Here is a 15,256-nt window from a genome sequence, read left to right as displayed (position 1 = left end):
GGGGGGCGGGAAGAGAAGGAGGAGAAGCAATTGAGGGCAAGGGGAGTCAGGTACAAAAGTGCTGCTAAGGAAAGATAGAGCCAAATACCCAAACCAGAGGCAATGACACTAAAATTATGAGACCCAAACTTTAGCGATCGAACTTTAAAAGGTGCCAAGAGGGCAGATCGAGGGGCTGGAGGGCACGGAGGGAAACCTGGGAATACTGTGCGGGGAGGTTGACACTGGTGGTGGGATCAGAATACTGTATGTCTAAAACGCAACTAAGTATAACTTTGTAAATCACAGTGCTTTAATACAATTTAAAAACAAACAAAAAAAAAAGTTGGGTCTGATGGGGCCTAGAGCTAAGTGTGCAGATCAAAGGAAAGTGTGCAGGGGTGAGAAAGAGCGTCAACATCCATCAGCCCATCGCTAACCCATCTGCAAATACGCAGAATGATTGTGCCAGGGCAGTGAATCAACAGGAGAGCACATGTCTCAAGCCCAGGGTTCAAGCCTGGGTCTCCCAACACACGAAATACAAAACCAGTATCACTTTTCTCACTACAAATTTTTGTTCTGAAAGTTATTTTCACTTGTGAATTGTGCTAACTGCTAAAAGAGTCTGGCACTCATTTTAAAATGAAGTAGATTTAAAAATAAGAAAATAAAAATTAGTTGGTTTTTTTTTCTTCTTTTCTTGGGGGGGGGGGATCCCACACCTAGCGATGCTCAGGGGCTACTCCTGGCTCTGCATTCAGGACTTAGTCCTGGTGGTGTTAAGGGGACCACATAGGATGCCGGGGATCCAACCCGGGTCAGCCACATGCAAGGCAAATGCCCTCCCCGCTGTACTATCGCTCCAGCCCACAAATATTTGTTTTTATTTTCAATCAGTAGATATCAATAGAATTGACAGAAACAAAAGCTTTGGGAGGGCATCTTCAAGAAAATTTGTAAGTGTATGTGGGGGCTCCAAGGTGGCAAAACTTGAGAACTGCAACTGCAGCAATCCGAGCCTGGAGACAGACCAGGGCCTGGGCGGGTACGGTGGCTGAGCGGGCTGGGGAACTCGGCCAAGTGACTGGGGCCCGCCTCTGACACACGCGGGGGTAAGGCAGAGAGGAAGGAATCCAGGGTGAGATAGCAGCTTCCACTCAGGCAGCTGAGTCAACACAAAACCACTTAGAGAGATGTCATTCCAGAAACAGGCTATTTGGTATGAACTCTTTTTTTTTTATTTCAAGGGGAGGGAGAAAGAGGAAAAGAGGGAGGGAGGGAGGGAGGGAGGGAGAGAGAGGGGGGAGAGAGAGGAGAGAGGAAGAGAGAGAGAAAAGAAGGAGAGAGAGAGAGAGAGAGAGAGAGAGAGAGAGAGAGAGAGAGAGAGAGAGAGAGAGAGAGAGGGAGGGAGGGAGGCAGAGGAGCGTGGGAGCTCTAAGCACTGAGTGCCTGATTTGCGTGCAGGAGGTCCAGTTCAATCCCTGGCCATCTGCAGTTCCCCAACACCAAGCACCACAGCTCAGCAACCCCTGAGCACATAACTAGGAGTCTGCCCCCAGCACAGCCTTCTATAACCCCAAAATCAAAAAGAATTTCAACATGGAGGAGATATCACAAATAGACAGAAGATTAAGCAGAGGCACAAAATAGGCCCTTTTCCTTGCAAATACAATAGTTTAAAAAAAAAAAAACAGGAAGGGGGAGATGTCTCAAAGGACTGGGCTCATGCTCTGCGTGCAGAAGGTTCTAGTTTCATCCCTGGTACCCCAAGTTCTCACGTGCACCAGGAGTCACCCCAGAGTGCCGCCCCCCTCCCATACACACACACACACACACACACACACACTCACTCACTCACTCACTCACTCACTCACTCACTCACTCACGAAATCCCTCACCATCTCCCAGGACATCTGCCAGAAGTCAACAAACCAGAATATCTAGTCAGGTCAGGAATGAGACTGGATTCCCCTCTGGGGGCCCCCAGGCAGAAAAGCAGCCCCTCGCCCTCTGGCCAGGTCACTTTCTAACTCTATCTACAACGCTCTGGGTGGGGCCTGGTGTTGGGACACGCCCTGCAGTGCTGCTTTCTCCTGCCTCTGCTCAGAGACCCACTCCTGGTGGCCTCAGGCAACCAACTGGGCTGGCCACATGCAGGGGCCCTTTGGGTCAGCAGCCTCTGGGGGCCACACGATTCGGGACTTCCCGCTCTGGAGGAAATCGGGTTGGCCTGGACACTCTAAATCAGGCCAGCAGGAGCTGGGGGGTGGGGCGTCAGGGGTTGCCCACCTTCTTCCTGGAACCTGCTTGGCGGGGGGGGGGTGAGGGAGGCTGAGGGGCATATAGGAGAATGTCAACGTTGCCCCCCCACCTCACCAGACCCCAAGATCTGCAGGAAGTTCAAGATGAAATCAAGTTAGTGGAGTCCCAGATGGAACCGGGGGTTTACCATTTCCTTTGGGAATCTGAGGTTCAGGTGCCTGCAAACGCCAGTGCTGGGTGCCCCCTCTCACCCCAAACCCGTCGTGTACAGCATGACCCGATGTCACTTCAACTCACGGGGGAAGAAACCTAGCGGGTAACGTTCCTCCTAACAGAACCGCTCCAAACACGCGCGCCTCTGGGACTCTGCAGATCATGTGCTCAGAGCAATAATGTGATACTGAACAGCAAGTGCCCCCGAGTGAGGGGCGGGAGGGGGCCGGGGGAAGCCCAGAACTGAAAGACAGGATGGCTCAGACCCGGAACAACCCTCGTGACTCCTGCTTTCTCTAGAATTGGAGGGCCAGTGGAATAAAGCTCTACCATGCCAATCTGGTAAACATCCTTGGTTTGCCTGTTCTCCCCGGCACAGCCGGGGGTTACCGGGGCCCCCCCTGGTGCTTCTCTGGAGGCTGAGTGGGCACCAGGCCCTGTGCTCCAGCCCGTGAACACAGCTGGTTTATACCAAATTAATGCTCCTTTACTCCGAAAGTTGTTTCCCAATGCTACAAATACACCCTATACTTTTTTTTTTGTTTGGGCGGCACGTCCAGTGATGCTCAGGGGCTACTCCCAGTACAGTGCTCAAAGATCACTCCCAGGGAACCCCGAGTCCAGGATGGAGCCCAGGCCTCCTGCATGCAAAGCATGTGCTCTAGGTCTTCCACTCACCTCCCCGGCCCGACCTGTATACTCCTGTGCCAACTCAAGAATTTTTTTTTCATTTCAGTTCATTTGTCCAATTGTCCAAGTAAGTGTTTCCGTCACTAGCAAATGGGGAGGTTCTGCTTTCTCCTCTTGAACACGCACATTTCCAGAGATAAATGACAACGTCTCCAGACAAGGCACGTGTGAACTCTTGAGTCCCAGATGTGGGGTTGGGGGTGGGGGTGTCGGATAATACCAGAATCACTAAGCGTAACCCTGGATGCTTATCTAAAAGGTCACTTGCCCCGTGAACTCGCTGCGCAACAGCCAGGAATTCCAGAGCAAAGTCCTGCTACAAAAACTGGCCATCAGTAAGAGGCAAGAAAGCCAGCCTAAAGGGCCAGGCCAGGCCAGGGGTAAACTGCGCGTGCTGCAAATCCCAGTTCCAACCCCAACACCACATGGTCCCCGGAGTGGCACCAGATCAACACAGAGCCCCAGAATCCTGGGGTGTGGCCAACCCCCTCTCCACAAAAAAAAAAAAAAAAAAACAGAAAATAGCATATTCTGTGGGCTCAATCTAACCTTAAAGTCACTGTGGACAGGGCAGAAGACTCATCCCCCAGAACTGCCCAGCACCCGTCAGCGCAGATGTTTCATGAGGGTTAAGAAGGTGCAACATACAGAAAATTGCTGGGAATGCATTTAAATCACGAGACAGAACTTGCTTTCCTGTGGCCAGAGGATTGGGAAACTCCGAACAGTAAGTGAGAGGGAACTAGGAAATGGGGGGGAAAGGTACAATCAAAACTTGAGCCAGAGAGATAGTATGCTGGGAGGGCATTTGCCTTGCACACGGATGACCCGGGTTTGATTCTTGGCACCCCATATGGTTCCCTGAGCACCACCAAGAGTAACCTCAGAGCACTGCCAGGCGTAGTCCAAAAGCAAGACAAAATGGAGAAAAAAGAAACAAAAAAAACCAGGGGACTGAGGGAAGAGGGCTTAGTATGCTGCAGTCCTGAGTTCGACCCCTGCACCCCATGGTACCAAGCACCAAAAGGAGTAAGCCCAAAGCACTGAGCAGGGAGCAGCCCCTAAGCACTATGGGTGTGTGCCCCCCAAAAGAAATCCAAAATGTGGGGGCTGGGGCCAGAAAGTCAGTAGAGCAAGGAAGGTGCTCGCCTTGCACTGGCGCACCCAGGTTGGATCCCCGGCACCCCATATGATCCCCGGAGCCCTGCCAGAAGGGAACCCTGAGCACAGAGCCAGGAATGAGCCCTGAGCACCACTGGGTGTGGCCCAAAAGCTGACTAGCATGTGAGGTGAAGCCCGCGTGTTGTGGAAGCACAGGCGGACACAGACAGGCAGAGGGCAAGGCACCCAGCGAAGGAGAAGGCGATGGAACATCCAAAGAGTGCCGGAGGGCAACGCTGAGAGAGACGCGATGCAGATGAGAAAGCGGACGGGAAGAATCTAGAGGGTCAACAGGAAGAGCTGAAAGCACATCCAGCCCCCGAGGTTACCCTGGACAGCCACCACGAACCTGAGCCACAGCGCCCTGGAGTCCCTGGGACCCTTTCCCGGGCTCCAAAAGGTCATAATTCTTGTCCTCTGAGCACTCCCCACCCCCACCCCCCCTCAGCCCGATGTCATTTTCCCTTTTCACTGGGCTGCTATTCACACTGACCCAGAAACATGGGTGGGTACTAATGGGGTGGTCTTCGCAGCGGCCCTCAAACTCCTAACTGTCCCGTGTTCTTCACAGCCATGTATGTGCTCACATCACTGTCATCACTATCATCCTGTTGCTCATCAATTTGCTCGAGCGGGCACCAGTAACGTCTCCATTGTGAGACTTGTTGTTATTGTTTTGGACATATAGAATATGCCACCAGGTAGCTTGCCAGGCTCTGCTGTGCGGGCGGGAAACTCTCGGTAGCTTGCCGGACTCTCTGAGAGGGGCAGGTTAGCCTGTGCAAGGCAAATACCCTACCCGCTGTGCTCACAAAGCAAAGTAAAAAAGGCATCCCTCCCCCTTGATGAGTTCTCTTGAAATGAGAACTTTATCAAGTCCTGGCCCCTGTGCCCCCCTGTGTGGCCATCTGTGTCACAAAGTGTCAGGGCTAGAAGCTGCCCAGCCACTCCAGTAACTGCCCGAGGGCCACACTTTGCAGATGACCAGCCCTGGGCCAGCGGGTGCAGGCTGAACTAATCCTTTTCTCTCGTGGAACTTGCTAGGATTTTTCTGTTGCAGGAGTTGGTGGTGATTATTTACTCTATTTTAATTTTTGGGTTGTTTTTTTTTTTTTTTTGCCTTTTTGGGTCACACCTGGCGATGCGCAGGGGTTACTTCTGGTTCTACACTCAGGAATTACTGGTTCTACGCCCAGGGGACCATATGGGATGCTGGGATTCGAACCCGGGTCGGCCGCATGCAAGGCAAAGGCCCTACCCGCTGTGCTATCGCTCCAGCCCCTAATTTTTGGTTTTTGAGTCATTCCTGTGGTGCTCAGGGATCACTCCTGGCGGGCAAAGGAGACCATATGTGGTGCCAGGGATCGAACCCGGGTCAGCTGAGTGCAAGGCAAACCCCTGCCGTACTATGGTTCCAACCCCATGATGTGACGGTTATTCTTGGGTTTGGGCGGCATCTCAGAACTGACGCTAGCCTAGTGCCTCCACAGAGAAACAATGGACAGGAATTTGCTGCCAGTGATGAAACGTGAGACCTGGGTGCAAACCGGAAACTTGGAAAACCTCTAACTGCCACTGGGAACTTTTCAACATTTAGGGATAGGTGAGGTGTGAAAGTCGCCAGTGAAGTTTTGTGGTCTTGCCTGACACATATCAAAGGTTGGGACAACATGATATTCAGAGTCTGAATTTCCCAATGACCAATACATGAATGTTACCAAGATCACATGGGGGTGAAGCAACCATTCAAATTGCAAGAAAAAATCAACCAATTTTGCCAGAAAGAATATCAAGGGGCCAGAGCGATAGTACAGGGGTAGGGCATTTGCCGTGCACGCAGTTGACCCAGGTTTGATCCCCAGCACTGGACAGGGTCCCCTGAGCTCACCAGGAGTAATTCCTGGGCACAGAGCCAGGAGTAACTCCTGAGCATTGCTGAATGTGGCCCAAAGACCAAAATAAATAAATAAACAAACAAACACGCAGAGTACTGAAAAGTTCACTGTTATGATTTCAGTTTCCATATTCTAACCAATCCGGAAGAAATGATCTGTGTCAAATAATCTTGGTATGGTATCCAAGAAACAATTTTCTGAAAATGCCATTTTAAGACTTTTTCTAACTAGATTATCTAAGGTCACATTTTCTTCAATTACTTCAGTTAAAAAGACATCAAAACAAGGTTACCTTGGGACAGACAGGAAAACTCATTATGCAAAATGAAGCCACTCCTCTCACTAGATTTTATTTTTTGCTTTATAAAACTGTGAGTTTTTGCAAAATCTGCATTGCTTACATATTTTCTAACATTAAAAAAATGGGGTTATGGGGCTGGAGCGATAGCACAACAGGTAGGGCGTTTGCCTTGCACGCAGCTGACCCGGGTTCTAATCCCAGCATCCCATATGGTCCCCTGAGCACCACCAGGGGTAATTCCTGAGTGAAGAGCCAGGTGTGACCCAAAAACCAAAATAATAATAATAATAATAATAATAAATGGGGTTACAAAAAAAATGGGCTTACATATTTTCTAGGACTGGAGTGATAGAACAGCAGGTAGGGCATTTGCCTTACATGCAGCCAACCCAGGTTCGATTCCTCCATCCCTCTTAGAGAGCCCGGCAAGCTACCGAGAGTATCCCGCCCGCACGGCAGAGCCTGGCAAGCTACCCGTGGCATATTCGATATACCAAAAAAGTTAACAAGTCTCACAGTGGAGATGTTACTGGTGCCCACTTGAGCAAATCAATGAACAATGGGACGACAGTGCTATGACATATTTTCTAACATTAAATAAATCAGCAAATACTTTATGAATATCTCCGCTTTCATTTCTAACCTGGCCAAATATTAAGTGATCAAAATCTCACATAAAGAAAAACTCCCAGGGCTGGAGCAATAGCACAGTGCTGGTTAGGGTATTTCGGTTAGAGCATTTGCCTTGCACTCGGCCAAACTGGTTCGATTCCCAGCAACCCTTATGGTCACCTGAGCACCGGCAGGAGTAATTCCTGAGTGCAGAGCCAGGGGTAACCCCTGTACATTGCCGGGTGTGACCCAAAAAGCAAATAAAAAGAAAGAAAACTCCCTGCGGGTACGGCAGGGAGGGCACTGTCCTGCACAAGGCCAGCCTGGACTTGATCCCTAGCATCCCCTGTGGTCCACCCAGCCCACCCGGAGTGACCTCTGAGCATCACTGGGTGTGGCTCCCAAACAACAACAAACCTCACATAAAGAGACTGAACAGACAGTCTGGGGTGATGGCAACTGCCAGGCTCACATCGGACCTGCCACAACTCTAGTCCCTCAAGCCCCGCCAGAAGTGATCCCCAGTAGAGAGCCAGGGCCAACTCATAAGGTCCCCTGAGCACCACTGGGGATGACCCAAAAACAACAACCAATTTCTTTTTCTTCTTCTTCCTTTTTTTTTTTTTTTGGCTTTTCAGGTCACACTTGCAATGCTCAGGGGTTACTCCTGACTCTGCACTCAGGAATTACTCTTGGCGGTGCTCAGAAGACCATAGGGGATGCCAGGGATAAAACCTAGGTTGGCTGTGTGCAAGGCACAACCTGCTGTACTATCGCTCCGACCCCAACAATCAGTTTCTTGGGCTAGTTTCCACTTGGCTATGGACTAAGGAGAATTCTGAGGGTGCATGATGCTGAAGAGGCTCTGAGAGGCCTGGGATCTACAAAGGCCAACCAGTGTTTGCTATGAAGACGACACACAGCAAAGGGTCACCCCAAGATTTGCAAACTTCCTCCAAAACGGGATCAGCTCGGGAGCTGAAGAGGGTGCGTGCTGGCTGGCATAGCCTGGCTCTTGAGTCTACCGAGAACATTCTTTAGGAAAGAGATTTCACAGCCTTGGTCCTTACCTCTTCCTACACACAGGGGGAGTCTGTTTCCAACAGATTAGGGGATTGCTCTGAAATGCTGCACAGCACATTTACTTTATTGTCAACTGAAAACATTAGGGATTAGCCAGATCTAGTTAAATAGGGATTAAATGGGCCTGAGCGGTTAGGACAGTGAGTAAGGCATTTGCCTTGCATGCAGCCAGACAGACTTGATCCCCAGCACCCCACATGGTCACTGACCCCCCTCTAAGAGTCATTCCTAAGTGCAAAGCCAGAAGTCCTGAGCACCTGTGGGTGTGGCCCAAAAACTAAACAAACAAAAACCAGGGACTAATGTTTCTCCATCCACAGCACTGTGTACAGCCGGAGCATATGTGCAGGTAATAGCACCCTCTAGAAACCAAAAGGCCAAGGGTGGAACCTAACAGAACTGTTTCTCTTTCCAGGCCAAGTCCCCACAAGGAACATCTGGCCAGCTGGTCTGACACGGGTGGATTCCGATATTGGCAGCTAGCTATATGTATAAGCTAGCTGAGCTTACACAGACAAACTCAGAGTCTACTAACCAGCTTTCTCGGAGTACGCCTTTTTCCAGATTCGCCTTCTCCACTAAGGTCATGGGAAGCCTCAAGACCCGGGAGACAAATCTGAGCTTTGCCACTCTCTGGTCTCTTGCTGGCTGACCTTGCACTAAAGCCCCATCTTTTCTCAAAACTCGACAGCTTGTTGTATGGTTTCTACCATACATAGAAAGGCACATAGAACCACGGGTCCTTTTTTGGGAGTAAATTGTCCTTATGTTTTTGAGCGATACTGGACTAGGCGGTTAGAGCAATAGTACAAAGAGTAGACTGACTGCCTTGCACGTGGTCAACTCATGTTCGATCCCCAGCACTCCATATGGTTCCTGAGCACTGTCAGGAGTGATTCCTGAGTGCAGTGCCAGAAGAAAACTCTTGAGTATTACTGGGTGTGGCCCCCAAACAAACAAACAAAAAAGAATGATACTATCTGGCAAGTGACCTATCAGCACAGATTACATATCAACAGAAACCAAACCTTTATAGAATGGGGCAGCCACAAACAACAAACAAAAATCTCAGGACATTTCCCAGGTCGAGGCCCTTAGTGAGACTCTGAATAATATTTTTAACAAACTTCTCTGTTATTAAGCTTGGACTTCCCGTGGAACCAGAGAGATAATACAGCAGGCAGGGAGTTGGCCTTGCACATAACTGACCCAGGTTCAATCCCCGACATCCCATATGGTCCCCCAAGCACTGCCAGGAGTGATTCTTTAGCACAGATTCAGGAGTAAACCCCTGAGTATCGCCAGCTATGGCTCCCAAATCAAGATAACATAAATATTGAATTCCCTCCACAATGGTGAAAGAGTACATTTGGACTCTCATACTGTAATCAGAAGCCTGACATTAGAGGAGATGAAACCCCAGGTAAGATTTTGTCACTATGAAACATAGGGACAAATACAATCCTCTGGCGGGAAGCAGGCCCAGGTGGTTGAGGGAAACCAGAGCAGACAGGAAGCAGCAAGAAAAGCAAGGCAGAAAGACGAAAAATGATGTTGGCTAGGACCAGAACATGAGAAGGGGGGGCAGGGCCCAGTGCTCAGGGTCATGTGCCTTCCATCACAGAGGTCTGAGTTTGACATCTGGCACCCCATGGCCCGAGCATGGCAGGATCCGGGGTCAGGTAGCACAGCACTGGACCCAACTAGGAGTAGCCCAAAATCAAAAGTAAAATGCATTATGGAGGCAGAACTGACAGGCTCTAGGACCAGACTTCAGAATCAGACAGGGTGCAGACGGCCAGCTCGAAACTGCCTGCCCACCTGTCTGGCCTGGGCATAAGGAGCTGTTGAATAAGTTAGACTAGATCCTCCACGAACAGAGGTTTGAAGGCCTGGAGCTACAGTGCAGCGGGGATGGCACCTGCCTTGCACGCGGCTGACCACGTTTCAGCCTTAGGGTCCCGCGTACCACCAGGGAGGCAGGAGGCAGCCCTGAGCACTGCTGGGTATGGCCCCCAAACAAACCACAACAAATAAAAGCAGGAGTTGAAACAGTGGCTCCCGGCCGTCATGATTCAGTCCTGATGCCAACTACCTAGAGCCAGTGTCCATCCCACAAGCAAGGACTCTGCCCACACACCTGCCCCCTCCTCCGGATGCCGGTCAGAAGCCGACCATTGGCCGAAGCTCTCTACCGGGCTGAGAGCTAGAATTCCCTCCACAGGACGGCAAAGTCCCCGAGACCGCCACTCCCCCAGGCTCCTTGAACTTGGGAAAGCAACGTACTAAATTCCCACTTTACTCTAAAGGGACAAGCAAATGGAGGGGCACGGGGCAGAGGTGGGCTGAGGGGGGCAGCACCTTACCTACTCACTCTCTGCGGAAAGCGGCCACCTGCCTTGCCGTGCATCTCAACCCACCAAACCAAAAGCCTCCCACCCCCCGTCACATGGGCTTCACCAGGCAGCATGGTCGATGATGAAGTCGGGGGCTCCCGCACTGCTCTGCCCCACCGCCTCTCCCGTCATGGCACCCTGGGCCACTGCAGCCCCCGGGTTAGAAAACACCAGAGCGAACTGCAGCAATGGTCACCGGCCCATGTCTCTACGCAGGAGGCTGTGGCCAACGGGGACTGGACTTCACTGGACTCCATGCGTGGTCTAAACAGGCACGAAAGAAGGGAAGTGCCTGCCATAGGGGCAGGCTGGGAAGAGGGTGGCAGGTGGGAAATGTACACTGGTGGCGGGATGGTTGTTGGAACACTGACTGAAACCCAACCATGAACAGCTGTGTAGCTCTATATCTCACGGTGATTAAATTTTTAAAAAATATTAAAAATAAAAATGTAAGTAGGCACAAAAGACACTCCTCTCAATAGGGGGTGTCGCCTAAGTTTTCTTTAGGGGGTCTCAATCAAGAACAAGGACCGGGGGCTGGAGCAATACTCAGCCGGGAGGGCATTTGATGGCAACGCAGGTTCCATCCGCAACACCTGATACGGTCCTCCGAGCACCACCATTCGTGATCCCTGAGCTCAGAGCCAGAAGTAAGCCCTGAGCACTGCCTGGTATACCACCTCCTGCCCCCTCCCCGGCCCATAAAGTACAGAGCCAGGGAGCTACTTCAGGGGGTCAGACCCTTGCCTGCACGAAAATGATCCCGTTTTGATCCCAGGCACTGATGGTTCCCAAGCACTGCCAGGAGAGAGTCCTGAGCACATAGTGTTGCTCATTAAGGCCTAAAACCACCCTCCTAATTCAATAAAAAAAAAAAGTCTTTTAGAAGAGAGCATAGAACAATACATCGTAGACATGCCACCAGACCCTGGGCCAGGCTGTTTCATTAGGGGTCACCCGGAGGGGTGCGTGTGACGCCCTACCCACCCCAGCAGAGCCAGCCCTGGCAGACGAAAACCTCCATAGCTCACGGCCACTCTCCACATGCTCAGACGAGCCTCACCCATGAGACTCATGAGTCAATCCATTCCTGGACTGCTGGGCCGAGAGCAACGTCTCGTACTTACACCACCAATATACCAAGAGTAGCATACCACATCTGATGGGGTCTAAATTAGAAGGCAACCAATCAATCTTAGGGGGAAATATATTTACACAGATATAGATATAAGGACACAAGGCTCAACCTTTAACAACATGTTACTAATCTCTTATAGAGGGTTTAATGGCTCCTGGGTGAAATACAACAATTTTCACACATCTTCCTCTAATAAGCCTGTTTTGTTTCATTCTTAGTGGATTATTCATAACAAGCAATACGAAACAAATTATTTTGGTTCCGCTTTGGGGGCAGGGTTTGGGGTTTGGGGTTTGGGATGGAAATATGGTGGTGGGAAGGAGTAATGGTGGTGGGATTGGTGTTAGAATATTAAATGTAATCAAATATTATGAACAACTTTATAAAAATAAAACTAAAAGTTTAAAAGTCTGACCAGTTTTACATAAGCAAAAAAAGGTTTGCTTTGCTTCAAAGACTAACAAAATATAACTGAAAATAAAATAAAACCACCCTCCTAACCAAAAGGTAAATCTTCAAAGACACCACAAGCTCTCAACACCAACTATTACCAGTCTCTTCAAATAAAAACCAAAACCCTCAAAAATGGGCACAGACCCTTTGGAAAGAGATCAGATCGCTATCTCTTCCAGAGTATAGTTTTTTTAAAAGCAGCAGCAGCAGGGGGCATAATATAGCAGGTAGGGTGTTTACCTTACATGTGATTAACCCAGGTTCATTTCCCAGTACCCCATATGGTCCCCCAAACCCACCAGGAGTGATCCCTGAGCACACAGCTAGAAGTAAGCCCTGAGCATTGCCATCTGTGGCCCCAAAACAAAAAGAAGCAGATGGAAAGAAAAAGGAGCTCCCTCTCTCGCTGGGTTCCATAGCAAACATGTTCCTTTTACAGCAGTTCCAGATGAGCCAGAAACTCAAAGCCTCCAACTATTCGTTGGGAGAATATTCTGCTAATACACTCAAAGCACTGAAAAATTAAGGCCACGACCACCATCCCTGAAGCATTCAAACTGATGCAAACAAGGGCCGACACGAAAGATTACAGATGAGGTCTGGAAGATTGTCACTGTCCTACAAGGAAGAGGTGATCTAAGAAGATTACAGATGAGTCTTCCGAACGTCATCAAGTCGGGAGTGATCACAGATGGCAAAAATGTTCCTGTCTGAAGAGGATCAAGAAAAAACAGATTCTGCAGTCGCAATAACAGTGAACAAGCTTCGCAAGAAAACTTGATGAAGTGTGTATGCCAGTTTGGTGGTGTGGATGCCCCGGCATTGACTTATGAGAGAAGATCGGTCCCAAGAGAAAAACCAGACCAGTCTGAACCCCTCTCTTGAGATCACGCATGTGACATGTCCCGGATGTGGCTCCTTCCCCGAGCAGATCCCTGCACTCCCCCACCTGCTCTCTGTCAATTCCAAGAGGACAGCCACTGACCTGGCCAACTGGTACAAAAGGTGACTCTAAGGACAGCCGATGAGAGTGCTGGGGCATTTCCCTGGCCATGCACTTAGCTCAGACATGCGACCAAATCCAACCAATCAGAACCCTAGGATCTTACAGATATGTCAATTAATACAGGTCACTTTATTTTTTAATTTTTGGTTTGGGGACATATCCAGCGGAGGTCGAGGCTTACTGGTGGCTCTGCACTCAGGAATCACTCCAGCAGGGCTCATGCAGGGCGCCAGGGATAAAACCCAGTTAGCATCACATCGAAGGAAAACAGCTTAACCACTGCACTATCACTTGACACCTACTTTTCTCTTAAGCCCACCTGGTTTTCTGCCATTTGCATATGAGAAAATTCAGAGGGATAGTTGTGAATAAGGAAAATTGTGGTACTGAATCAAGCTTCCTTTCATTTCCTTCTCTCTGCAAACTTCCTTTCCTTATCTTCCTATCAGTTTTCTTTCCCAGTTCCTTGCAAATGAAAGACAACTTAGCACAAAGGTTTCCTTTTCTTCTTTGTTTCATTTTTTTAAGCTGAGAGTTCTTGGACCAGAAAGGGAGAGCAAGGGATAAGAAAGGCACCTGCCTTGCACACAGCCAAGAGTGGTTTGATCTCCAATGCCACATCGGATCCCCCAAGCACTGCCAGAAACGACCAAGCAGCGTCAGGAGTAAGCCCTGAGCACTGTTGGGTGTGGGTGTGGTCAAAACCTCAAAAAGTAAGCTGAGGGCTCCTGATGAGATTGGAACTAAACTAAGGATAACCTTTGCCACAGAGAAATTAAACTGCTACTCAGTTTCCTGATATTTTGATGTCTAAGTTAAGAATCTAGGAAGCAGAGAGATAATACTGGATGCCAGGTACTTGGCTTGCAAGAGGCTGACTCTGGTTTAAGTCCCAGAACCACATATGGTGTCCTGAGCACTCCTGAGCAGAGCCAGGAATAACCCCTAAGCATTGCCGAGTTGTGGCGCAAAGACGAAAAATGTTTTAATCTAGTGTATCAGGGGCCAGAGTGATAGTGACAGCTGGTAGGGTGCTTGCCTTGCACAGGGCTGACCCACGTTCGATTTCCAGCACCCATATGGTCCCGCAGCCTGCCAGGAATGAGTCCTGAGTGCAGAGCCGGGAGTAATCCCTGAGCACCACTGAGTGTGCTCACCCCACCAAAAAAAGTGTGTGCATGTGTGTGTGTTTATATACACACATACACACATACACTATCGCTAAAGTGATAGTACAACGAGTAGGGTGTTTGCCTTACACACAGTCAAGCCTGGGTTGGATCCTTGGCACCCCATGTGGTCCCCTTGAGCAATCCAGGAATGATCCCTGAGCTCAGAGCCAGGAATAACCCGAGCGCCACCAGGCATGGCCCGAAAACAAAAACAAACAAACAATAACTAGTGTGTTAGGAGGAAGAGGAAAGAAAATTAACAGACCAATAGAACTTACCCTTATACAGATGCACCCAAGTGTCTCAAGTATTCTACAGCGTCATGGCTATCTCTAGGATCATTTCTGGCATGTGGATGAAACACGCCTGACGGGAAATAACACCATTTCAACTCTTGGATGTTTGGAAGTCAAAGCAAACTCTCTCTTCCTTCCTGTTCACGCTAGCAGTGCAGGAGAGGCACCGGGCAATGCCCACGTCTGCACACTGACCTTTCCAATCGCTCAGCGTCCCCTGGGCCAGGGTCGCTGCATGCACTTTCACTGTTTCTTGTTACCCTTATTTTAGGGCTCTCACCTATTTACATGGGAAAAACAAGTGCCCAACTGCCCCGACAACAATCCTAGACTAAGACCCAGAGGCAAGGTCCTGTTGTTAAAAGAATCGAGGGGCCCTGGAGACAGCTTCATGTGCTCAAGTGCATGGAGGCCCCAGGTTGGTCCTCAGCAGGGTGCAGTCCTCTTGAGCACTGCTGGGAGCAACCCGCAAGCACTGAGCCTGGAGTAGCTCCTGAGTGCCGTCAGGTGTGGCCCCCAAACCAAGAATAATAGTAAAGTATGACTTTCAAGCACTATTCTCTGCTCTTCTCTAGATTTTTTTTTTTTTTTTTTTT

At 49.7% G+C, this 15,256-nt stretch overlaps 1 protein-coding gene across 5 annotated transcripts in view; it reads right to left on the bottom strand.

The window, feature by feature from the left end:
- The window catches only part of ITSN1 (intersectin 1), a 214,279-nt gene that overhangs the window by 188,339 nt on the left and 10,684 nt on the right, over positions 1-15,256 (bottom strand). Inside the window, exon 2 of one of the 5 annotated variants that reach the window (XM_055125812.1) lies at positions 14,643-14,730. The exons of the other annotated variants lie outside the window; for them this stretch is intronic. The gene's annotated coding sequence lies outside the window, so the exon portion shown is untranslated. The remainder of the gene's footprint in view (positions 1-14,642; positions 14,731-15,256) is intronic. 5 annotated transcript variants of the gene reach the window in all.

Source organism: Sorex araneus, chromosome 2, assembly GCF_027595985.1.
Source record: "Sorex araneus isolate mSorAra2 chromosome 2, mSorAra2.pri, whole genome shotgun sequence".
NCBI lineage: Eukaryota > Metazoa > Chordata > Mammalia > Eulipotyphla > Soricidae > Sorex > Sorex araneus.
Note: the sequence above shows the minus strand (reverse complement) of the source record. Positions and strands in the feature narration are given on the sequence as shown.